Source organism: Ambystoma mexicanum, chromosome 5q (assembly GCF_040938575.1).
Source record: "Ambystoma mexicanum isolate Mex_15411 chromosome 5q, UKY_AmexF1_1, whole genome shotgun sequence".
NCBI lineage: Eukaryota > Metazoa > Chordata > Amphibia > Caudata > Ambystomatidae > Ambystoma > Ambystoma mexicanum.
In genome coordinates this window covers 922347444-922374544 of record NC_090933.1, presented here as the reverse complement: position 1 = coordinate 922374544, position 27101 = coordinate 922347444, and positions in this window count along the sequence as shown.

Below are 27101 nucleotides of genomic sequence, written 5' to 3'. Positions count from 1 at the left end.
GCAGAGAAGACAGGCGAGTGTTGGAGAGGTACTCCAGCACCAGGGAGCTCCAAAAGAACCATACGTGAGTGACAGTCCATGGGAGTGAATGAGTAAGCACATGTTGAATACCAAACTAAATGAAAATTCAACTTTGGAAAATCCAATGCGTATTGAATACTGAACTAAAGGGAAATTCAACATTTAAAAAACAATGTATATGGGGGGCGCTGTTGCGTGGCTAGCAAATGGCCACCACTTGCCAGAGCTCCAGCAAAGGCACTAAATCCTTTATATATATCCTGCCTTCAGAGGACCCGACCTGTCCTGAAAATCGATATACACCCGTCTGAGGGTTGAGACAGTGGAACGCTGAGCTCTTGGACCATATAACACAGAGACTTGCTGTGGGGTGTGGCAGAGACCCCCTGCCGTCTGGCGGTTGGGCCCCGGTCTTGCGGCTGCCGCTCTGGTGTGGTGGCCTGTGCTGGTCCTGGGCCGGTTGTGGTGCACGGGCCGACCTTGCTGGGCTGGCGGGCTGCAGTTGGGGGGCTCTGTGCTGGATCGGTGGTGCGGTTGGGCCCGCGGCACTGGAGAAAATCCTTGGGGGCAGTGTTCGAAGGGCCTTGTTGCTGATCATGCCATGGGGCTTTCCTTTAGGTAGAGCGACATAGCGGGTGCACTCTTGCCCCGCCTTGTGCCACTGGGCCCGGCGTGCTGCACGCTCAAAACCTAGAGGCCTGGGTGGATAGTGTGAGCTAGGCCCTCTGGCACGATCCTGGGCCTGGCACTCCTTGCGGCTGGACTATACTTGCCTGGTACGGACGAGCGCTTGGGGGCTGCTGTGCGCTGAACTGCCTGAAATTTGCAGGAAATATTTAACAACTGCGTGACCTGGGTCCATGGGGCCTGTCCCGGATTTGGAGCACATTGGGTTCATACCCCACATAACAGTGTGCAGAACAGTGGGATGCTGGTGGTGCGGTTTGGGCACTGCCACACCAGATTGCGTGAAATGGGCAATCCAAAAAAGCAGGCCAACATGGACCAGTTTGCTCAACCTGATCAGGTGCAGGCTCTTCCTGAGGTGAGCCAGGGCCCTACCCAGCTGGACGTATCGGCCATCAACTAAACACTGCTGGCCCTGCAAAGCAGCACGGACAACCTTGGTGCCAAAATAGATGCCCTAACCTGTAAGGGCGACGTCTCGGCTATCCAAATTGACAAACTCTGTGGACGTATGATCGAGGTGGAACAACGGATAAGTGAAGGTGAGGATAATGTGGCCGTCCTACAGTGAGTGGTCATTCACCCAGCTGATCCTATTGCTCCACCTTGATGGATTTTATTATCACTGTAATTTTATCCTTGTGGTAGAACTCAGACGGAACTGATAGTGAGGCAAATATGGCGAGTAATGCCTTCAGCAGCAAGTAGAAATCTAGCCGTCGGCGCCCCATTCTCTGCAGTCACTGCGGATACTGTTTGGTGTTAATTGATGGGATATGTTAGGGTGGAGGAGGGGACTTCGGTGCCAGTAGGTTTATGTTTATGGCATGGGTGCGGGTGGCCCCCAGTGGGATTTGGTGTTATAAGTTGCAATGTAGTTGTGTTTGTAAATGGGATGCACGGAGGGACTTAGGCACAGCGCAAGAGGGCAATGTTGACCATTGTGTGACATGGCATCAATCTACTTCCCTAGCTGGATACTATTGGGACCAGTGGGCAGCTAAAAGGGTTTTGAGAGACTTCTCCAATTGTTCACATCATGGGGACACCTAAAGCGGGAGATAGGTCGGACAATGTGATTTCGGTAATGACGTGGAATATACCTGGGTTCACTAATCAGAAAAAAGTCTGTCTAATTATGAACTATGTCAAGAACCATGTGTAAATATTCTATGTCTGCAGGAAACACACTGGACACGGGATGGGGCCCTTCCTAACATCGCGGGATGGGGCATACATAAATACTGCTCCTCCTACACTTCACACTCACAGGGGGTGGCTAAGTATATTCACCGGTCACTAGAATACAAGCTCCACGAGCAAATAGGGGATGAGGAAGGTCACTTTATCCTGCTGGAGGGTGAAATGTTGAGTCGGAGAGTTCTCTGGGTGAACATATATGCCCCAAATACTGACTGTCTAGAATGTTTTCAACACTGTGCTAACGACCTTCATAGATTCCCGGACTACGAGGTTGTGTGGACAGGCGATTTTAACATAGCAATTACCTTGGGTCTAGATAGATCAACCATGGCGCAACTCACCCTCCCTCGGGCGGCGGAGAAATGGACTGCCATAGCAGAGCACCATGGACTATAGGATGCATGGCGCATGGCACATCCCACTAGTAGGGAATACTCCTTTAATTCTAGTGTACATGGTAGCTCCTCTAGAATATACTATGTCATGACAACAGCTGACCTAGTCAGTAATATTATTAGGGCTAGTATACTCCCCCGAACCCTTTCAGACCATTCTCCAGTGTTAAGCCATATCACAGGGCCGATTAGACCTCCGAAACAACTGCGCTGGCGCTTTAGGTCTAGCGCGTTGGATGACACAGTATTTTGGGAAGAAATTGTACAAGACATACAATCCTATTTTCAGGCTAACGTGGGCTCGGTTCCTGACCCTGGGGTGGTATGAGAAGCCTTCAAGGTATATATTAGGGGATGCTGTATTTCCAAAGAGGGAGGAGTCCTGAAGGCTTTAAGTAGGTCCATGTCTGCACTAGATACTGAAATTAAAATCTTGGAAACACAACAAGGATCTCATGATACTCCAGGTGTACTTACTAAGTTGAGGGTAAAGAGGGAGGAGATGAGACTATTGGCGGCCAGAGAAGAGAGGTTTATTGGAGACCCCATAGCAGCAGTAGCATATGGCGAAGGTGACTGCCCCAGCAAGATGCGTTCCTCTGCCATTATTAAACGTGAGCAGCAACTAGACGCTATCATAGAAATTGAGGATTCAGGAGGATGGGGGGGGCTTAGTAGAGATCTTGAGAGGATCAATGGTATCTTCTGTGATTTCTATGAACGCTTGTATATGTCCAAAAAGGACACCGGGATCGACCCAATAGAGCAATACCTAGAGAGAATAGCTTTAGGTTGGTCAGGAGGAGAGCCAGGAGGAGAGCCTGAATGCTCCTCCCACGGATTAGGAGCTCCGCAGTGCGGTCCTCTCTCTTCCTAATGGGAAGGTCCCTGGCTTGGCTGGGATAACTGCCCAGTTTAATAAGGCATATGTGGATCTCCTGCTGACACACCTGTGGGACATGTACAAGGCTGCTAGGTCCTTGGGTGTTCTCCCTGAATCCAGTATTCCTAATCAATTATGTACAATAAAATCCTAGCTAAAAATTTTTCTGACCGACTTCTACCGTATATGCAGGCATTGGTCCTTCTAGACCAAGCAGGCTTCATCACGGGGAGGTCAACTCAGAACAACCTGAGGCGATTGTTCAGGCTTATGCATAATAAGTGCTGTACAACACCATAGCCCTTCCCTATGAACATAACGGGCTGGAATACCCAGATTTGTATATTTATTTCCTGGCTGCACAGATACGGTACTTTGTTTGGTGGTGGTCCCCTATGGTGGAACTCCGACATACGCACCTAGCGAAAGCGATTACCAACCCAAATTATTTGAGGGGACTGTTGTGGGGGAACCCGGAGAAGGTGGGGCAGTGGGAGATACAACCAGTGGAAATAACTTGTAAAGCCTGGAGTCCTGTGTGCTGGGTGGTGGGGGAGGGAGCTTGTTATTCCCCAAATCTGCTCATATTTAGAGTCCATGGTGTCCCACGCACCCATGAAAAAATATTCCAGACTTAGTTTGATAGATTGGGGGTCCTAACCCTGGGGAATCTTGTGCAGGATGGGGAGTTTATCACATGGGACCCCTTAAAAGCTAAGGTGGAGTGGACGGCAGTGACTATGTTGCTGTATTTCCATTTAAGGGAGGTACTCAAATCCCAATGGCCAGATTTCCCACGGCCCCTATGGCCTCCCTAATACTTCAATATATCACTGCTCCGCCATTAGCAGGAAACTGGTCTCCTCTACCTACAATATGTTCAGAGCACAGAAAGTAATTAAAGGAAGGGACTACAGGGTTAAATGGGAGCTGGCGCTGGGGAAGTTGATAGCTGAAGATCCGTGGAAGGACATATGAATGCAGACCTGCAACCTGTACCTGAACAACCGGTTTCGATTAATCCACTTTAAATTCCTATACCAGGTTTATTACTCACCCGCCCGTTTGTGCCGGTTCTTTCCCAACAGATCCCCTCTCTGTAAAAGATGTGGTTCAGACCATGCTGATTTCTATCATGTGGCATGGACCTGCCCACATATTAAACCATTTTGGAAAACAGTGGAGGGTGCCATGATTCAAATGTTAACAACTGTTACGCTCACCTGACTCCCACGGAGGCGCTGGCCTGGTTCGCGCTGCTGTGACCTCTTCTAAGGTGATGCGCAGGGTTCGGAAGACGGACTGGACCGGGCCCCCAAATCTGGCTTGTCTGGCTCGCAGAAGTAGCCTTCTGTAGGCGAAAATAGGGCATTAACTGTCTGCGGGGTAATGCAATCAGCCTCCCACTTTCCCCTCTCACCCTCCTCGAAACCCTTCTGTGATTCCTTGTAGCGTCTCACCTTAGGGTCTGGAAGGACAAGCTCTCCATCCTGCTTCTGATGCAGGGGCGCGTTGGTATCCAGTTACTTCACTGGATTTTCGGATTGGTGAGAACCAAACTTGCTTGGCTTCCAGGTAAGTTTTTTTGATAAGAGGTTCCCCTTGTGTCCATGCATTAATGTACTAATGCTAGTGTCTTTTTCCCCATAGGGGCCGGGGTACGGAATGCCGTGGAACAGGCATCGACCCGAGATGAGAGGTGAAATCCTTGTAGAAATCAGGTAAGTCTTTAATGAGCGTTTATTGGTAATGTCTTTTCATTCGCTCATTAACGCTGATGTCTCTTTTTCCCCTTAGGGGCCGGGGTCCGGAAATGCCAGGATGCGGCGCGGACCCGAAATGAAGAGGGAATGAATCAACAGGTAAGTCTTAACATGGAGATTTAGCTTTCCTTATTCCCTTCTCTCTCTCACCTTTTGTTCTGGTCTTTTTCTCCCTAGGCGCTGGGGCGTGACTGCGAATCCGGATGATCGCTGCTGAACATGGAGGCGCCCAGTAAAGGTGAGTGGAATGTGGCGCTGCAGCGATCGACGCGATGAGCTTTTAAATAAAAGTCTTCCTTTTCAGGATTGTCGGCGAGATGTCTCCGGGATGCAGATTTAGCAGGTAAGGACTTTTCCTTCTTCTGTTCTCTTCTTCTCTTCCTTTGCATGTGATGCAGGATGCTGGCAGGCGTGGCAGAAGTCAGGATGCAGGAGCAGACACGGTGAGCGTCCAGCTGCTAGATGCAGAACAACGCAAAGCTCGTGTGGCTGTTCGGGTGGGGTTTAAATAGCCTTGGAAGAAGTTCCAGGTATGTATCCTTCCTCCAATCAGGTATGTATCCTTCCCCGACCACGCCCGGATGGTAAATTAGTCTCACAGGTAAAGTAGTTCCTTTCAGGCCTGAAGGAGGCCGGGATCCTGCAGCATGGTCTGCATCAGGTAAGTGCACCCAAGCACCTCCATAATGAGCCTGGCGCCTATGGCACCAGGACTGATGTCTTTTATGAGCCTGGCGCCATAGGCGCCAGGACACTGTCCAAAGGGCCCCTATATGGGGTTGCTGGGTCCTTCCTTGGGGACTGGATGTCCGCTTTCGGGGACGCAGGGCTTGAACCGGCTCCCCGGGAGCGGGCATCATGACAGCACCCCCCCCAAGGCCCCTCCCAAGGTTGTTCCCTCCGGGGGGTTTGGTTTGTCTGGGAAGAGTCAATGGAATTTCCTGACTAATCGAGGTGCATGCACATGGTCGCTGGGTTCCCACGACCTCTCCTGAGGTCCGTACCCCTTCCAATCAATTAGGTAGAACAGTTTTGACCTAAACATTTTTGAGTCTAAAATGTTCTTCACTTCGAATTCGGGCTCCCCATCTATTAGAATAGGTTCTGGAGGTTTGAGTAGTCGGGTTCCAGGTACCACTGGTTTCAGAAGTGACACATGAAAAACAGGGTGAATTCACATACTAGCTGGTAAATCAAGTTTAACAGCCACTTGGTTAATTATTGCCGTAATAGAATAAGGTCCCAGATATTTTGGGTTAAAAGTTCGAGGCCCTTTGAGTGGTAAATGTCTGGTAGCTAACCACACTTGATCCCCAATCTGATACGGAGGTGCTTCACTCCGATGTAGATCAGCATTCTCCTTGTATTTTCTCTTGGCTTGTTGTAAATGCGTAGTTGCCTCTTTGAAAGCTTGGGTAATTGTAGAATGCAGATGTTCTACTGCAGGCATTCCGAGGTTCTGAGGTAGTTCAAGGTTTGAGGTTCGAGGGTGATGCCCAAACAAAGTATAAAAAGGAATGTGGCCAGTTCCACAGTGTACCGAATTATTATATGCGTATTCGGCTATCCAAAGAATGTCTTTCCAGTTGCTTTCAGATTGCTGTAACATACACCGTAAGTATTGCTCAAGGGTCTGATTTGTCCTCTCGGTCTGACCATCGGTCTGAGGGTGGTGACTGGTCGATAATCTTACGTCGATCTGCGCCATTTGACAACATTTGCGCCAGAAGTGGGAAATGAATTGGCTTCCCCGGTCAGAGATTAGTATAGATGGGAATCCATGTAGCCGAACAATATTTTCGAGGAATTCTTTGGCTAGGACAGAAGCTGAAGGTAAACCTTTCAAAGGAATAAAGTGGGCCATTTTGGAAAACAAATCCACAATTACCAGAATAGTATTGTACCCCGAACAAGGAGGCAGATCCGTAATAAAATCCATTGATAGGGTGTGCCAGGGTGCTGGTGGTATGTCTAGAGGTTGAAGGAGACCGGCTGGTCTTTTCTTTTGACTTTTATTTTGGGCGCAAACACCACAGGACAACACAAAAGATTTAACATCTTTTCGCCAAGAGGGCCACCAAAATTGTTGTTTCACCTTTTCCTCTGTCTTGGCAATACCGGGGTGTCCCTCTATTAATGCATCATGATAACCGGAAATAACTAGTTTGTGTAATTCCTTATGTGGCAGGAATAAGCGTCCTTGAAAATAAGGTAAACCATTATCTATGGTAAAGTCTGATCCCTTTTGTATCCAATCCTGTAAGGTTGTAGGGTCCAGGAGTTGTTTCACTCTGGCTTGAATGTCTTCAAGCATCTGTAACAAAGTCATGCCTAGAATCCTCTGTTCGGGAATTATTGGTACTGGTTCTGAGTTTGTATCAGATTCTCCCATTCCAATTCGGGATAAGGCGTTTGCTTTGCATTCTTGCAGCCAGGTCGATAGGTAATCACGAAATCAAATTCAGCGAAAAACAAAGCCCATCGGAGCTGCCGTGATGACTGAGCCTTGGCAGTTTTCAAATACTGTAAATTCCGGTGATCAGTGATCACTGTGATGGTATGTCGAGCGCCAAGCAGATAATGCCGCCAGGCTTTAAAAGCGGACTTTATGGCTAACAGTTCTTTGTCCGTGATTGCATAATTAACCTCGGGTGCCGAGAATTTTCTGGACCAAAATGCTACGGGATGCAGTTGGTTGGTTTCGGGATCTCTTTGGGACAGGACAGCTCCCATGGCTAGGCTGGATGCGTCAGTCTCGACGACATAAGGGAGATCTGGACGCGGGTGTTTCAATATAGGTGCGGAGGTAAACTTAGCTTTTAAATCCTGAAAGGCCTGCTCGACTTCTTCAGACCATTCAAAACGTTTATTTTTCCTCAAGAGTGCAGTAATGGGTTGTACCACGCGTGAAAATTCCGGGATAAACCTGCAATAGAAATTGGCAAAGCCGAGCATGCTTTGAACCCCTTTTACAGAGCTAGGTGATGGCCATTTGAGGATGGCATCCACTTTTCTTGAGTCCATTCGGACTCCTTTGGGTGTCAGGATGAAAACTAGAAACTCGACCTCTGTGGTATGGAAAACACATTTCTCCAATTTAGCAAATAGTTTGTGTTGGCGCAGTTTTTCAAGTACTGCCCTAGCGTGTTTTCTGTGATCAGATTCCGAAGAGGAGTACACCAGAAGGTCATCGATATATACGACAACACAAACATCGATGAGTTCCCGAAGGACATCATTCATGAAGTATTGGAAGGCAGCCGGCGCGTTACACAATCCGAAAGGCATCACCTGGTACTCGAATAATCCGTATTTAGTACGGAAGGCAGTTTTCCATTCGTCGCCTTCTTTAACTCGTACCAGATGATAAGCCCCCCGGAGATCTAACTTGGTGTATATGCAAGCTTCCTTCACCTGGTCAAGGAGTTCAGGGATCAGAGGCAGAGGATAACGGTTTTTTACTGTTATCTGGTTCAATGCACGGTAATCGATACAAGTTCTAAGGTCGCCTTCTTTTTTGGGCACAAAGAACAAAGCCGAGGATGCCGGGGACTTTGACGGGCGAATAAAACCATTGGCTAGGTATTGATCCAAATATTGTCTCAAATGCAGATTCTCAGGTTCGGTAAGGGCATAAATCCTGCTACAAGGGGGTTGTGCACCGGGCACCAGATCGATTTGGCAATCGTACGATCTGTGAGGAGGTAACGTGTTGGCCTGTTCCTTTTGGAAGACGTCCGGAAAGTCTTGGTATTCCGGAGGTAGTTGCATGGAGGCAGAGGTTACAGATGCTAAATTAATCTTCAGGTTTTCTGGGTAGCAAGTTTGTGTACAATCCGAGAAGGTTATTCTCTTAGCTCGCCAATCAATTCGAGGATTATGTGTCGTTCCTTTTGAGTTAAGGGTCCTTTAACCGCTCCAATTCGCATAGGCTCAGAGACATCAACTCCCTTGGGATTAGCATGGGTCTTGACCAACACCTGGGTCTCACACCTGGACCGATCTGCTTTTCTGTTTTGAAGTCTGTGATCCAATTGGACCACTAAGTCTATATACTCTGTGCATTCTTGGGGCGGATTTACAACTTGGGCCAAGACATCTTAAAGTTCTCCGCGTAGGCCTCGATAAAACAACGTGACTCTTTTATCCTCTGGCCATCCCGTTTCCACAATTAGTCTATTAAAGGTTGCAATATTGTCATGATCTCTGCTTCCAAAAGGTCAGGGTTTTCCCAACTCCCTTGGAAGCAGATCCATAACCCAGGTTCCGAGTGCCAACCAGTCCCAATTGGGACCTTTTGGACCCAGTCCTGGCGCCAGTGGCACCAGGCTCATAAATATGCCCAGTCCCAGCGCTGGAAGCGCCGGGCTCATAATGCTTGGGTGGACTTACCTGCAGCAGACCATGCTGCTTACTTGCCTGCCAGTTGAGCCTCTGATCCTCTTCTGTTTCTGTTTGGAACTACTTTTCCTGTTGGGTGGGGCAGGAGCCACTCCCTAGATTCAGAACACTGGAACTCTTCTGGAAAGCAGGAACTCTTTTCTTACCTAGGCGTGGCTGTGGAAGGAGACACCTAAGTACTACAGGAGGCTATTTAAACCACACCCGATGGATGAATCTTGCTTTGCGTTATTCTGCATCCTCTGCAGCAGAACGCTCATCGTGTCTTCTGCATCTGATCCTGGGCCTAAGGAAAAAGGCTTACCATCCTGAATCCAGTCTTCAGCAACACCTATAAAGACAAGAAAGAATAGGTTAGCATTACGGTCTTCAGTGACAGCTCTTCACTTACCTGGTCCATCGGCTGTCACCAACGCCTCGCGCTGCATTCCGGCATCTGAAAGACAAAGGCTTACCTACTCTTCGTGCGCTCCGGAGGTCTTCACACTGCATTCCGGCATCTGAAAGACAAAAGCTTACCAACTCTTTGCACGCTCCGGAGGCCTTCGGCGCTGCAACCCGCATCTGAAAGACAAAACAAGGTGCGTTTAAAGACATTGGGGAACTTTAATACTCACGTGCCATTACTCCTTTCCACATCTAACCCAGTGGGTATTCCGGCACCCTGCAGCCGCTCCGAACTTGTACCTGCAAAATAAAAAGACAGTTAGAGCGCATCGTGAAGCAGGCAACAAGCGCTTACTTACGTGCTTCCAGGCGCTTCTATTCATCACACGGGCTCCATCTTCAACTCACTTCAGCCCGTCATCCGCCATCGCCGGAACCCTGCAAAACAAGAAACATCATTACTAAAGACTTTAAAGACATTAGAATTACTCGAAACTTACCGTTCGTGCAGTAAACGACGGACAGCAGTCCTCTGAAGTCAAGAGGCCTGCTCCCCTTATCCAGTGAAGAAACTGGTTACAGCACCCTGCCCCGAGGCAGATGGAGAGCACGGCGTTCACTTACCTAAGGTGAGAGCGTTAACCTTTGGGGTTCTACAGGAGAAGAGAAAGGGAAGAAGAGAGAGACATTCAATAACCCAGTTCCTTAATCCCATATTTTCTATCTGCAGACATCTTACCCTTCGAGTCAGACATACAGTGCACAGAGGTCCAGCCCAAAGAGCCAGCCGTGTGTTACACATCACCTTTGACGATACGGTATACGCCCAGTCAAGACCGGCGCCTCTACGGGAATCAGGTGAGCGTTACAAATATAGGATAGGAGGTCCTGATTGCCCTGTCGCAGGGATAGAAGTTCGTCATCCAGACCCTGCCCCTGAGAATGTCGAGCAAATAACCTTTCCATGCTTGCTTGAAACCTTTGAAAATCACGGAGAATCGGGTCATCTTGAGTAACCAGTGGAACTGACCAATCGGCAGCGCAGCCGCTGAGATATGACAATACAAAGGCTACCTTGGTTTGATCTTTAGGGAAGGCCCCAGGTCTGCATAGGAAGTGCAAACGCACTGATTCATGAATACGGCGAATCGTTTGGGGTCCCCAGCAAAGCGTTCGGGTGGGGCCAGCGGCATGTTTCCAGGTAGATTAATCTGCACAGGGTTACTGGAAACCACAGGAGCAGGGTTCCCTCCGGAACCGGGTAGATGAGTTTGCACAGCTTGACCTTGCAAAAGCTGTCTGGCCAGGTCATCAGTTCTTTCCTTTGATATTATTAATTCCCTCCTGAGGGCATTAGTCTCTTGACGAGCGGCATGTACTTCGGCCCGTAATTCCCCCAGTAATTGGGCCAACTGATCAGTCTCAGAACTTTCCATAGCGCCTGGGTGGGAATTTGTAGGAAGGCTTCGCGTTCTGTTACGCTCACCTGACTCCCACGGAGGCGCTGGCCTGGTTCGCGCTGCTGTGACCTCTTCTAAGGTGATGCGCAGGGTTCGGAAGACGGACTGGACCGGGCCCTAAATCTGGCTTGTCTGGCTCGCAGAAGTATCCTTCTGTAGGCGAAAATAGGGGATTAACTGTCTGCGGGGTAATGCAATCAGCCTCCCACTTTCCCCTCTCACCCTCCTCGAAACTTCTGTGATTCCTCGTAGCGTCTCACCTTAGGGTCTGGAAGGACGAGCTCTCCATCCTGCTTCTGATGCAGGGGCGCGTTGGTATCCAGTTACTTCACTGGATTTTCAGATTGGTGAGAACCAAACTTGCTTGGCTTCCAGGTAAGTTTTTTGATAAGAGGTTCCCCTTGTGTCCATGCATTAATGTACTAATGCTAGTGTCTTTTTCCCCATAGGGGCCGGGGTACCGAATGCCGGGGAACAGGCATCGACCCGAGATGAGAGGTGAAATCCTTGTAGAAATCAGGTAAGTCTTTAATGAGCGTTTTTTGGTAATGTCTTTTCATTCGCTCATTAATGCTGATGTCTCTTTTTCCCCTTAGGGGCCGGGGTCGGGAAATGCCAGGATGCAGCGCGGACCCGAAATGAATCAACAGGTAAGTCTTAACATGGAGATTTAGCTTTCCTTATTCCCTTCTCTCTCTCACCTTTTGTTCTGGTCTTTTTCTCCCTAGGCGCTGGGGCGTGACTGCGAATCCGGATGATCGCTGCTGAACATGGAGGCGCCCAGTAAAGGTGAGTGGAATGCGGCGCTGCAGCGATCGACGCGATGAGCTTTTAAATAAAAGTCTTCCTTTTCAGGATTGTCGGCGAGATGTCTCCGGGATGCGGATTTTAGCAGGTAAGGACTTTTCCTTCTTCTGTTCTCTTCTTCTCTTCCTTTGCAGGTGATCCAGGATGCTGGCAGGCGTGGCAGAAGTCAGGATGCAGGAGCAGACACGGTGAGCGTCCAGCTGCTAGATGCAGAACAACGCAAAGCACGTGTGGCTGTTCGGGTGGGGTTTAAATAGCCTTGGAAGAAGTTCCAGGTATGTATCCTTCCCCGACCACGCCCGGATGGTAAATTAGTCCCACAGGTAAAGTAGTTCCTTTCAGGCCTCAAGGAGGCCGGGATCCTGCAGCATGGTCTGCATCAGGTAAGTGCACCCAAGCACATCCATAATGAGCCTGGCACCTATGGCGCCAGGACTGATGTCTTTTATGAGCCTGGCGCCATAGGCGCCAGGACACTGTCCAAAGGGCCCCTATATGGGGTTGCTGGGTCCTTCCTTGGGGACTGGATGTCCGCTTTCGGGGACGCAGGGCTTGAACCGGCTCCCCGGGGGCGGGCATCATGACAACAACTCAAAGGCACTTCTCCCCTGAGTTGTGGTCGTTGGCAATGATTGAGGGTGGCTCTAGAGCAGAAAGGAAACTGCTGGGTTGGCATCAGTAAATGCTAGATCTCCAATTGCTAGGACTTGGGGGCGAAGCACAGAGCACCATGCTTTCAGAGATGATTGAATTCCATGAATATGTGTGAGAAAAGAAAATCGCAATGTGCAGCACAACTGCCAAGTGGCAGCAGACCAATGGACTACTGGGGCCCTTCTAAAAACGACATGGCTGAGAGGATGCAGAACTCCTCCGTTCCAGGAGGGAGACCCGGTACTGGGTGGCCCTCTCCACCATGAAAATGTAGTGGAAAGCTTGACATGAACAACAGCTGGGACCTGGTGCGCTAAGGGTTTACGAATGGTATGTGTGAGGAACTCATGGTGACAAGTAAAACAGACACTTGTGATCACAGTTCAAGGGTGTTTATTGAACAATTAATGCTGTATGCAGATTGGAAAAACGCAGAATCTAAACCTATATCTAAGATGGGAGCAAGCGTCGACCAACAAATGAAAAATAAGGCAGTCCTAGTGGGGTTGTGTCAAAATAAAGGGCCTATACTAAGACACCTATTTCCAAACCTCACAACTAATACAAAAAGGGGTGTGGCATAGTTATCAAGAAGAGAACGAAGTGTTCTCAAATAATATGTCAGGATGCCGGAAGCTTGGGTCTCCCTTCCCCACATTTTGGACACAGGGTAAGTTGGGAGCTTTGGAGCACTGTAAAGTGTTGGGCTTCTCTAGCACGAGACGACAACAATAATGGCAGCTCTCAGGACACACTCTCGAGCTTTCAGCTATCAGGGCTGTCGATGGCTGTTAGGGAGAATTCTCAGAAATGTGCTAATTCCTCTCTACCTTCGAGACCCCCAGCACCTTTGCTGGATTTTAGGACTTTAAATGTTTAACCTGGAGAGAGTTAGACCCTTTTCCCACTCTCTCATGTATTTTTCTGTGATTTGGACTCTGTGTTTCATTTGGTTTTTGGAGTCTGACAAACTCCTTAGGCATCATCTTTTTACATTGCGGCACACAGCACCTTCAGTGCAGTGACACAGGGAAGTCTTTTAGATCTCCCAAAGGTTTAAATACCTTCTCTTGGATAAACTACTATTTCCAGGAGCAGTGAAGTGAAATTGACTTTACTTACATTTGTAACTTTCTAGTCCCAGCACACACTACTTTACAATAGGGTGCTGGAGGGGTTACTTAGTATCCCCTTTGTCTAGTTTCTCATGTAGCATTTTTATGTTACCCTTTCTACAATTAATGGCTGGTGGCAGTGGTTTACTTTTAACTACCGTTGTGTGTTTTTCCACAGGCTGCGTTAGCAGCTGCAATAAGGCACCCATGGGTGCCCATTTTGTCAAAATGGCCCCGGTCTTCTTTTTCGCCATTTCTTGCTGGAAAGGTCCTTCTTGAGATTTACTCTAAGCGCCAAACCAGGTTTAGTCCCTTTGTTCGCTTTGTCTTTGGCGGGATTCACGATTGAAGTCGGCCTCTGGCTCCAGAGTGTCTGGCATGGGCAGGAAGTGAGGGAGGTGCCCGAAACTCCCTGTGCTTAATCCCCTTGGTTACAGGAATGCACCCAAAGGTGATTAGCCGGGTGGCTGTCCGGCAAGGACAGCCACCCTTTTGTGTGATTAATGAATGGGAGAAACCTACATAAAAGGCAAGGCTTTTTGGCTTGGAAGGCAGAGTCAACCACTGGAAAAGGGAATCTGAAGAAGAACTTGGAAGAGACGCCTGCTGCAACTTGTGGACCGTTGTTTTGCCCGGTGAAGCCCTGCTGCTGTGCTGAAGCTCCGAATTCACCTCGACTAGAGAAGCCCTGCAAGGACGACTTCTCCCCTTGAGTTGGTGGGACCAATTAACTCCAAAGTGAACTTGTCTGCACATCCTCTCAGAGCTAGCTGTACTTCCTTGCTGCTGCGGGAACCGAAGTGCCAGGGAGAGCAACACTAGATTGGAGTGCATCACATTTAAGTCAAACCCGAGCTGATGGAAGATCTGCCGGACTCCCAGGAAGCAGGACTGACCAAGCCTGAGCCACCTCAACAGAGTGCGGACCCCAGATGCAAGGAAAGTCCTAAGTGGTATCCGAGTTCCCAGACATCCTCCCTCTTCTCTCCATGACTGAGGCCCAGGAACAACAGGATCTGCAGAGCTGCACAGGAATAGAGGCCAGCTGGAACCATTTCTTCTAACCAAAGGTACTGTACAGTCTAGGAGAACCTACCTCTTGTTGTGTAGCCTTACCTGATCTCAGTTGACACTTCTCTTGGTTGCTTCTGTAGAGTTGCTTGCACCTTCTGTTCATCACAAGCCTAACAGCTTGTGGCCGTACATTGATTCTACTTTTTCTACAAAGACTTCTAAAACATTGTGCAAGACTTTTACTTACCTGCAAGAACGGCTTCAGCTCACCTAGACTTTTGTCCAATTGACATTGGCCTGGCCTGGTTCCCTGAATTACTCTTCTTCCCTCTGATTGTGTGTTTTACCTTCCTTCCAGGAAAGGGTTAACTTACTTTGCATTGCGGGATTTAAAAGTACTTACCTGCTTCAGAATATTTGCGCGATCTCTTGTTATATTCTAAAATCCCTTTTCTTTGACAATCATCTCAGTATTGCTCTAATGTACCAGTGATATATTAATGTCCACAGTGTCCTAGCTATTTAAGTCACCTGAGGGTGTAGGAAGTGTCTGTGTGCCATCACAAATGGGTACTTGCTGATTTAGAGAAACTAAGAGTGTGTATGTTGGAGTGTTTTTTTGTGTCACTGGTGGCAACCCACAAGTCAACAGCTTTTTGCTAGCTTTTTGGGATCAATCTCTTTTGAGTCAGCCAAGTGCTGTCTCAGCTCAGGAGAGCAGGCATCCAAAAAAGACTCCAACCAAAAATACATTTCTCATTTCTTCAAAGGAGTTCACTCTGTAACTCTTAATCCAACCATTTATGTTTTTCGAACATTCACACACCCAGGTAGCCCAAGGGGTACCATCAGTCTTGTTGAGGGTCCTAAACCTCTTAAGGTACTGGGAACAAGTTTTCCCAAATCTGACTATCAAAGCCAGCTTCACATTCTTATACTCCAATCTTTCAAGTTCCCCCACCTCCATTACAGCATCAGTTGCAACCTGGGGGAGCCTAGACAAAAGCCAAAAAATCAACTGATTCCCTGTGAGACCCTGAATCCCATAACTGTATTCAAAAGCACCCAACCAATCCAAAATATCAAGTTTTCACATCATACATATTCACTGCTTCTTTTGGGCAAGAGGACTCTGGGAGGGAAAGGTTTTCAAGAGACAATTTCTTAATTTCAAGAGCATGTTGCATTTCTAACTCCCTGAGTTTGATTTCCTGAGGTTTGGCTACAGCTTGGGCTTGTAACCTTTTAAATTCCAATTCAAGTCTCATTGTTTCAAGAGACACATATTCTGGACTCAGTACTGGACCTTGTGGGGTCCCAGTGAATAAAGGTTGAGGCAAAAGGGCCTGCTGAGGCAAAGAGGGGCTCCAATGCTGGGACTCCTCTCTATCCTCTGACTCTTCTAAGACATTAGAGTGGGACTCCTCATTATCAATTTCCACATTTCCTCGGTTAGTAGGTGTGACAGGCCTACTACCCATACTTTGATGATTCAACAATCTTGCAATCATTTTTCTTTCCTTTAACAGGGAGATTCCTGACCTTACACATTTCTTTTAGTTGATCTACTGTTAAAATGATCAGGGCTTCCTGACTGAAGTTATCCATATTTGGCATATTGAGGGAGAAGTTCATATGGCAAGTGGAAACATTCAACTATTGGCTGAAGACCCCATTGGAGTCTCAGCCAGTGTTTGTTTAGTGTGCCTGGTTCTGGGGGAACAGCGGAATGTAGATGTGTATAACTCTATTGCAGATAACACATAAGAATATTACAAGGACAGTGTACTTGTGAATGGTCAGGAAATCCCTGCCGTTAGAGACACTGGGGCCAGCATTACAGTGGTGGATGAAACCGTTTTCAAACCTGAGGATGTTGCTAAGGCACCCAACTGCCCCACTAAGCTTGCTGGGGGCCCTGTCCTGATGGTTCCAATACTACCAGCTCTCATTCAGTGCAACCATATGACTGTAAGAATACTTGTCAGTGTACAAAATGAGGTGTCTGGGAGAGTCCTGTTGGGGAATGACTTAAAAGCGCTTGTAGTTGTATCAAGCACCACCAGGCCTCCCAGTAAAAGGAAGCAAAAGCAGACTACACTGGCCAGAGAGCAAACTTTGAATTGACTCTCAATGGGACATTACAGAAATACCTATAACTCCCAGTCCACAGGAAGAGGAACCTGCTGATTCCAGGACAAAGAAGGAGACAAAGGGGAAACCCAGGGTCTCAGGAAAGAAGAGAGGTGTCACACCTGTACGCAGGACAAGAACATCCCCGAGAGGACAGTCCAAGGTCACACCTGTGACACCTCCACCAGCTGAGGCTGAATGGGAGGACCAACCAGAGGATCGAGAACCAGCTACTGGTGAAACAGAGCTGGAAGAAGCCCTTCACCCTGTTGGAGATTTGGTTCCTAAAGACCATCCTGAGCTGTAGACTTTGCTTGCAGAAGGTGGCCCCTGTAGGGCAGACCTCAGCAGAGATCAAAGAGTGTCCTACTCTTGAAGAACTTCGCCAACAGGCAGCTTCCCAGCTGGAAGAGCAAGAGGCAGGGAAGCACAAGCTGTACTGGGAGGATGGCCTCCTTTACATTGAGCCTATTAAGCCTACCCCAGGGGACTACAGACGACTTGTAGTGCCTCAAGAGGTGAGACCTCAGTTTCTACAGTTAGCCCATGAGATTCCTTTAGCTGGTCACTTAAGTTTTACGAAGACCAAGCAAAGGATTTCTCCATATTTCTACTGGCCCAAGATGGGGTCTGATGTAGATAAATTCTGTAGATGCTGTCACACTTGTCAGACTTCTGGCAAAAGTAGAGCCACAAACGTGGCACCCTTTGTGCCTCTCCCAGTGGTGGGAGCTCCTTTTGAGAGGGTATGGATTGACGTTGTTGGTCCCGTAGACCAACCAACATCTTCAGGCAACCAATTTATATTGTTTGTGGTAGACCATGCTTCAGGTATCCTGAAGCCATACCTATGAGGACTGTTACTGTTCAGGCAGTGGCTAAGGCCCTCCTTAGTATCTTTACCATGATTGGGTTTCCTAAGAAGGTTATCTCAGACAGGGGGACCAATCTTATGTCCCACTACATGCAGACCATGTGGAAAAACTGTGGAGTGACCTACAAGTTCTGAACAGCCTACCATCCCCAGACCAATGGGGTTGGTGGAGAGGTTTAATAGAACTATGAAGAGCATGATAGGTGCTTTAGAAGAACCTGTTAGAAGAAAGTGAGACTTTCTACTGCCATGCCTTCTCTTTGCTTATAGAGAAGTCCCCCAAGAAGTGGTTGGTTTCAGCCCCTTTGAGCTCCTCTATGGCCATCTGGTTAGATGTCCATTGGCCCTAATCAAGGAGGGGTTGGAGAGTGTTCCTTCCCACAAGCCAGTGAGAGTCAATGACTATGGGCCTCATTAGGAGAATCCCGCTAAAAACGGAGTCATTACCGGCATGGAGGTAATAGCGCGTCCGTGCACCTTTGCCGCGGCTAATAGCAGCTGATTACGAGTGCGCGAGCATGCGCAAACCCCCATGCCAGTAATGGCTGCACCGTCATGCCCCTAAAGGCCCTCCAACCCCCCGATAGTGCCATCACGGGACCCGCCGATACCGCCTCCGCCAAGGAGCAACTCCTTAATAACGACCCAGTAATAACATCATGCTAATACGGGGCTTGTAATACCTGCCCCGAAAGTAACGTCATCGCGTCGGAATGGGAAATGCGCCGGCGGCCATCTTTAAAAACATAATCCATTGCAATCCTCACAATCCAGCAGTGCTACAGAGGAGAGAGCAGGGCCATACCATACAGCATGTCCAAGGCTACCCGCAAGACTACCCCCGCCTGCGCAAGAAGCGCTTCTCCGATGAGGAGCTCAACATGCTGGCTGATACTCTTGCAGCCCATGCAGATAAGGTGTTTGCAAACAACCTCAAAAGGGAAGTCCAACTAAGAAAAAAAGAAATATGGGAGGAGGTTGCGCGTAAGGTGTCAGCGGGTGTCACCCCCCCGCACGGTCAAAGACTGTAAAAAACGATGGGATTACCTACATCTCCGGGCCCGTAACATCCTGGCATCCAATCGCAGGGAGGCCATGGCCACAGGCCGTGGTGCCCACTCACCAGTAAAACTGATGCGCTGGGAAGAGACCTGCAGCACGACCATACATATGGAGTCCATAGAGGGCTTTGGTGAAATGGAGACGGGTGCGGCGACATCGGGAGATGGAGGTGAGTGACCCTGCAAACCATAGTAGCCCAAACCATGATGTAGTACAACAGATGTGAAAGTGAGCCAAGCCAATGCATGGCCCATCATACACACATATACAGATCCATGTCCAGATGGAGGCCCAAACCCTGGCACAATGAAATGCATGCTGCGTGCCAATCCCATTACCAACAGACACCCAACACACAGGGACCATTCTCATGTCACACATCACACAAACTGCAATACAACGGTATGCCACCTGGTACACATCAGTGCCGAACGGAGAGGCCACGGTTTATGCCAATATGCCCCCCCCCCTTGAAAGTACCCGGTGTGACACACCTATAAGAATGCAATGCATGAGAAATTAAATACTGTACAGAACCAACTCATGCATCTTGCATGTAACACCATCACTGATGCCCTGCATCTCTTGTTCCCCCACAGGCACTGATGCAGAAGGTGAAGGGCAGGACCCTGCCCCAAGGGCATCAACATCCATGGCCAGACCACAGGGCACTGGGCCTACCACCTCCGGGGCAGTACTGCAGGCCAGAGTGCAACCCAGGGCATCTGTACAGGCCAGGCTGTCTGAGGAGGAGATAACAGCAGTGGACAAGACTGCAAATACTGAACTGGCAACAACTGTGAAGGTGAGGCTGATGGCACGCAGTCCGTTGCCACCAGTTCAGTGGGTGAAGCAGCAGCCACAGCCCCCCTCAGCGATGTAGATGTGCACGTGGAGGAATTCGAGGACATTGATGGCACCATCCATGTCGAATGTCCCCACACACCAAGCCCCCGTCCACCCCTCACCACACCACACAGGGCACACCGTCCAGCCCCATGCAGGAACCAGCGGTTCAACTGCAGAGTCCGCATCTGACAAGCACCTCAGAGGCCAGCCCTGCAATGGCCCACCCAGACACAGCACCATCCACCTCCACAGCCCCCACTGACATGGAGGCACGCCTGTTGAGGGTAGAGGCCCGCCAGGACTCAATGATCAAACTGGTGCGACAGTATGTGGCCGAGGGTGAGCAAACACGCCGTGAGATCTGGGAGGCGAATGCTGGAACAAATGCGGCCATCAATTCGAGTGCCATAATCATACGTGACAGTTTGGGGGCGGTCACACAGGTCCTAAACAGGATGCTGGAACACATGCAGCACCAACAACCTGCACTGGCGGTGCAAAACCCATCGACCTCCACCCCATCGACCTCACCTGCAAGCTCGACTCCCTCAAGCCCTATGCGGATGATGAGGTGCAGTGCAAGGCACACAGAAATGCTGCCCCCCGACACAAAAAAGTCCGGAAATAGCCGGTCCAACCACATCGTGTGTGGGGTGACAATGGGTGAGGGGGGAGGTGGTGTTGAGGGGATTAATGGGTGTTTATTGGGGAGTATGGGTGGTTTGGGGTCTTTGGGGCGTATGGGGTGTTTGGGGGGTATGGGGTGTTTGGGTGTTTTGGGGGTGGGAGGGGCGTGTGAGTGGTGGAGGGAGGAAGCACTGTATTGTTATTTTTCTTAATACACCCGTTGTGTTCAAAATCATTTAATGCCTGGACAATGTTCATTTCATGTGTGTTCATTCTATTCATAACAGCGGACAGTACCCCACTCCCCCCATACCCTGTGTCCATGTCCACACGGTCCCAGTGCTCAGTGTAGTACTGACACATAACCATCAACGTCCCTGTGGTTCAGACGTAATCGTCAATCAGTGATTGGCGTACAGCACGGCCATCTTGTGCATCACGTACTGTCAGGGGTGCTGCTTCTCCTCCATCATCATCCTCACCCGGTGCATGCATGTCAATGTCAGGTGGCAGTGGTACGTTTCTCCGGATGCACATGTTGTGCAGCATGACACAGACCATAGTGATATTTGCCACCTTCTCAGGGCCATAAAGGAGTGCTCCACCAGACCTGCTTAGGCAGCGGAACCATGCCTTGAACAGGCCAAAGGGCTGTTCAATCACAACACGGGTACGGGTGTGAACCCAACTGTACTCCTCTTCGTGCCTGTTATGCGGGTTCCGTACAGGGGCAAGTAGCCACGGCTTCAAGGGATAGCCTCCATCACCTGCATGGGAGCACAAAGAGGTATGTGTGAGTCAATCTGAGCTGACACCTTTAGGATAAATGGCCATGGCTGCAGCTATTTGGTGTTGACATGCACATGTCCCTGCCCTGGATGTATGCACACAAGTTAATTTGATGCATTGTGTACTGCACAATGGTCTACTAGTGTGGATTGCGTTGTACAGATGATGCCGGGTGTTCACTTGCATGCTGATGCGGATGTACTGTGGATGCGGAACAATGTCTTGCCACCCATTACTGTAGTGTATGCTACTCTGTACCTAATCACACTAGCGGCATTGGCACAGTTGTAATCATGTTTAGTTATGCATCGCTTGACATACCCATGGTGGCCTGCTTGTGCGTCTGGCATGTTGTCATTGATGTGCGGCATTGGCCTTATGTATGGCATTGATGTGTCATGTTCAGGTTGGGATGTTCAGGACAACAGTGTTTAGCTCTGAGTGCATTGTGCACTCACCACCCAATCCCACCCAGGTGGAGTATGCATCCCCCCAATCCCACCCAGGTGGAGTATGCATCCCCCCTAATCCCACCCATGTGGAGTATGCATCCCCCCCACCTCACAACCCCAATGCACTGCCATGGTCCAGTCAGGCAACTTACCGAGCAGCCAGGCACGTCGTCCAGCATGTCGCTCGATGTAGCCGGGTAGCGTGGAGTTACGCAGCACCATGGCATCATGTGTAGATCCGGGATATCGTGCGCAACAATGTGTGATGATCTTGCTGGAGTCACATACCATCTGCACATTGATGGAGTGGTATTGCTTGCGATTGTGATACACCACCTCACTGGCATGAGGAGCCACCGATTCTACACGGGTGCAGTCGAGGGCACCGACGCAATTGGGTATGCCTGCCAGTTCATGGAAGCCTACTTTGGTGTCAGCAAGCTCCTGGCCAGTCCGTGGTAGGGAAATGTGGATGCTTGCAAGCTTCAGGAGGGCATAAAGTACTTGGGTCAGCATGCGGGACAAGAGTGGTTGTGATATGCCATGCAGCTGCCCCACTGTATGCTGGCAGGTGCCTGTGGCCAGGAAGTGGAGCACAGACACCACCTTTAGTAGAGGGGGGATGGCAGTGCAGATTTTTATCAGGCTGACGATGTCGTCGTGTATCATGTCCATTATGTTAGTGATGGTGTCCCGGTCCATCTGGTACAGGGTGTGGATCTGCTCAGGGGTTAGATTGAATGGAAAGGGTCTGATGCGAAGGATTGGTGGCTGCCTATGTGGTACGACTGGCTGCACTGGTGGAACTTGCTGGGCCTGTCTCACCCTCCTTCTCCTCCTGTGTCTCCTCTGTTCTGCCTGTTGTTGTAGTTGTTGTTGTTGCTGTTGTTGTTGTAACAGTACAGGCATGTCCTCCAGACCCATGATTGCAACAGCTAGTGGGATCATTTTGGTGTAGGAAGGGGTGTGGTATGTGGGTGTACTCCTTTTGTACTGGGACAGGCTCCTTTGACTCCACCTGTGGTGATTGTGTGTACCTGTGGCAGTTGCCTGCACTGCAGGTTGCTATTTACGGGTGGTCCGCGATGCCTGTATTGCTGCCGTCGTGCAGGCCCTAATTACCGATTTCGGGATGCCGGTAAGTGCATGCCCGTGTAACTTGTGATGTCCTCCTGTTATCGGTATCCTGGTATTGGTGCCGCGAAGGGGCGCGTGTATGCGCGCATGCCGGTACGAAGGGGCACGGTATGGGCAGTGGCGGTATTGGCGGGTTGTCGGCTCGTAATAGCCCAGACCCATTAACGATGCCGGTAATGCCACTCCGCCTTCCTTTTTTCATTACTTCCATACTCGTAATGAGGCCCTATGTGTTAGGTCTCCAAAGGAGAATGACGCACATGATGATAGAAGCTTCAGATAACTTGAAAGCAGGTCAGACTCTGGTTAAACATTGGCATGACCAGAAGGCCAACATGGTTGAGTTTACTCAAGACTAGCTAGTTCTAGTTATGGTACCTACAAGGCAGAGGGCTTTACAGGACAAATGGATTGGACCCTTCAAGCTTGTGGGCAAACTTGGAGAGGTCAATTATTTAGTGGACTTGGGCAATCCCAAGGAGGCCCCTAGTGTCTTTCACACCAACTGCCTAAAGGAATGTGTCTCTAGACCAGAACTAGGAGCTTTGCTCTTAGCCTCTGATCAAGAGGAGGAGGAGAGTGAACCTCTACCTGACCTCCTCAGGGGACAACCTTTAGGTGGAAAGATAGAAGGACTTAATCTCTCTTCTGATCTGACTCTGGAATAACAGGAGGAGTGCAACATTCAGTTAAATCAGTTTGCCCCTCTCTTTTCACTAACACCAGGCTTGACCCCTTGGGATCTGCATGATATTCTCACTGGTGACTGTCTCCCGGTCATAAGCAGGGATTACAGAATGTCAGACCATGTAAGAACCCACATAAAGGAAGAGGTCAAGAAGATACTGTCATGATTCCTGCCCCTCATGTCCCCAGCCCTCCAAGATGTCAGGCTGGAGCCAGGCCACGATCACCTACATGACCCTCAAGGGCCTCTCCCTCCCTCCAAAGACCCACTTGGAGTCAGACTTGGTGCTTGTGGCACCAGACTCACTCACTCCCATAGGATAACATTGGGGATTGGATTTGTAGTGCATTGATGGGGACAAGATGGATGCCCCCACATATTTCAGTTCCCAGAACTGCATGTGCAGTCTAGTCTTTTGGGTGTGGTTCAGCCAAGAGACACCTGGGATACCCAGAGACTATTTAAGCCACGCCCAGGCTGAGAAACATGCTTTGTGTTTTCTGCACCTGCAGCGTGACACTCACCGTGTTCGATCACTAGGCCTGCATCTTTCTTCTGCGCGCAGCTCCTGCAAGAACAAGAACACCGTTAGGAACAGCCTTACCTTGCGGCGCTTCTGCCCATCATTCATCGCTCCTTCTGTTCTGCGGGCATCTTCAGCGGTGTCATTCCCATCCCGGCACGCCACTTCCTAAGGAAAAGGGAAAAGAACGGAAAAAAGGCATTAGTAAGCATTCAGCAAATCTTCGCTTATTTTTAAAGATTGTACGAGCTTCAAACGCTTACCTGAATCCCAGCCGCTCTGGAGGAACTCTGTCTCCGGAACTTCTCATCCATCTGCAAGAGGGAAAAGACACTCCAGGTTAGCGTGGAAACATCTAGAGGCGCTGCATACCGCGCTTACTCACCGCATTTCTTCTTCATAACCAGCATCCACGCTGAAAACGTCGCGGGACCTAAAAGACACAGAAAAAGAACTCAGTTCAATACAAAAACAAAAGGGTTGCATCGCGCATCGCGCTCTCACTCACCTTCAGTGCTACTCATCTCAGCAACACGTCGCCATCCCCGGACGCCGGCCATCATCTAAGGAAGGAAAGGAACGAAGTTAGAGAACTGTTCAAAAGACTCATTATACTTACCTGTCGGACTCTTGCCAGTGAAGTAACTAGGCAGCAACAAGCCCGCATCAATCAACGCGCCTCTGCGCTAAAAGCAGGACGGAGAGCACACTTTCCAAGAAAACAAGGTGAGCTGTGGATCAAAGAGAAGGGTTGGACCCCGGGGAAGAAGGGGTTCAAGCACACAGAGACAATAGGGAGTTAAACTCTAGCAATCCTGTGTTTCAGGCCCAGTCTCCCGTCAAGTAGAATCCAGGGAAGGGTTTGAGGTCGTAAGAGGTCAGAACAGGCTGAGTGACGTCCCCGTGGATACCAGGTGAGCGTTACAGATACTTGATCTTGGGGTAATAGAGTCCATGGTCTAGACCAGTTGTACTAGTGCCAAAGGCAGGATCCAAAGAGTTGAGATTCTGTGTGGACTATAGAGCTCTTAATGCAGTCACCACAACTGATACCCATCCTTTACCTAGGACAGATGAGCTGGTGGACAGACTTGGTTCAGCCATGTTCCTCAGTACATTTGACCTTTCCTCAGGCTATTGGCAAATAGCTCTGCCAGACCATGCCAAGGAGAAAACTGTATTTTCAACCCCAGGAGGCCTCTACCAGTTTAAGGATATGCCTTTTGGACTAAAGAATGCACTTGCTACATTCCAAAGGATGGCGAATCATGTTCTGAATGGGATGGAGGACTTCTGCATGGCATACTTGGATGACATTGCAGTGTTCAGCCCTACTTGGAAAGAACATCTTGACCACCTTGGATATGTTTTGCAGGCTCTTGAGCAGGACCATCTGACCACAAAAGCAAGCAAATGTCAAATTGGTCAGAGTAAAGTGGTCTACCTTGGACATGAGGTAGGAGGAGGTGTAATAAGGCCATTGCCTAGCAAAGTACAAGCTGTACAAGACTGGGCTACCCCTACTACTCAAACCCAAGTGAGAGCCTTTCTAGGCATCACAGGTTACTATAGGAACTTCAATGAGAACTATGGGACCATAGCTTCTCCCTTAAATGTGATCTCCTCACCCAAATTCCACAAGAAGGTCAGATGGAATGATGAGTGCACTAGGGCATTTGATGGACTCAAGAAAGCCCTTTGTCAAGCTCCAGTCTTAAGAGCTCCTGACTATAACCAATCCTTTATTGTACAAACTGATGCTTCCAATACAGGTATAGGTACAGTTCTGAGTCAGCTGGATGAGAAATGCAGGGAACACCCTATCTGCCTCATCAGTAGGAAACTGAAGGACCCTGAAACAAGGTGGGCAACCATAGAACATGACTGTTTTGCCATTGTGTGGTCTTTCAAGAAGTTTAGACCATACTTGTATCAATCTACTCTTGTAATTCAAACAGACCACCAACCCTTAAAATGGTTAAAGCAGATGAAGGGGCGAAGATTTTACCATAGAACCCAGGTCAGGGTGTAATCACCAAAATGCTGATGGTATCTCCAGAAAGTATGCCCGACTGGAGTAAGGGGATTCATCCAGGGGTGGATTAAATCCTCCTGTCCCTTAGTCTGGGGGGGGGGGAGACGAGACGAGTGTTAGGGAGAATTCTCAGAAATGTGCTAATTCCTCTCTGCCTTAGAGACCCCAAGCACCTTTGCTTGATTTTAGGACTTTTAATTTTTTACCGGGAGAGATTGAGACCCATTTCCCACTCTCTCATGTATTTTTCTGTGATTTGGATTCTGTGTTTCTTTTGGTTTTTGGAGTCTGACAAACTCCATAGGCATAATAATTTTACATTGTGGCACACAGCACCATCACTGCAGTGACACAAGGACGTCTTTTAGATTTCCCAAAGGTTAAAATACCTTCTCTTGAATGAACTACTGTTTCCAAGAGCAGTGAAGTGAAATTGACTTTACTTACATTTGCAACTTTTTAGACCCAGCACACACTATTTTACAGGGTGCTGGAGGGGCTACTTAGTATCCCCTTTGTATAATTTCTCATGTAGCATTTCAATGTTACCCTTTCTACAATTAATGGCTGGTGGCAGTGGTTTACTTTTAACTACCTTTGTGTGTTTTTACCGCGGGCGGGGTTTGCAGCTGCAGTAAGGCACCCATGGGTGACCATTGTGTCAAAATGGACCCAGTCTTCTTTTTTTGCCATTTCATGCTGTAAAGGTCCTTCTTGAGATTTAATCTGTACGCAAAACCAGGTTTGGTCCCTTTGTTTGCTTTGTCTTGGCGGGATTCACGAGTGAAGCCCGCCTCTGGCTCCAGAGTGTCTGGCAGGGGCAGGAAGTGAGGGAGGTGCCCAAAACTCCCTGTGCTTAATCCCCTTGGTTACAGGAATGCACCCAAATGTGATTGGCCAGCTGGCTGTCCGGCAAGGACAGCCACCCTGCTATGTGATTGACAGCTAGGCTGGAATGAATGGGAGAAACCTGTATAAAAGGCAAAACTTTTTGGCTTGAAGGCAGATTCGACCACTGGACGAAGGAATCCGAAGAAGAACCTGGAAGAGATTCCTGCTGCAACTCCTGGACTGTTGGTTTGCCCGGTGAAGCCCTGCTGCTGTGCTTAAGCTCCGAATTCACCTCTAATAGAGAAGCCCTG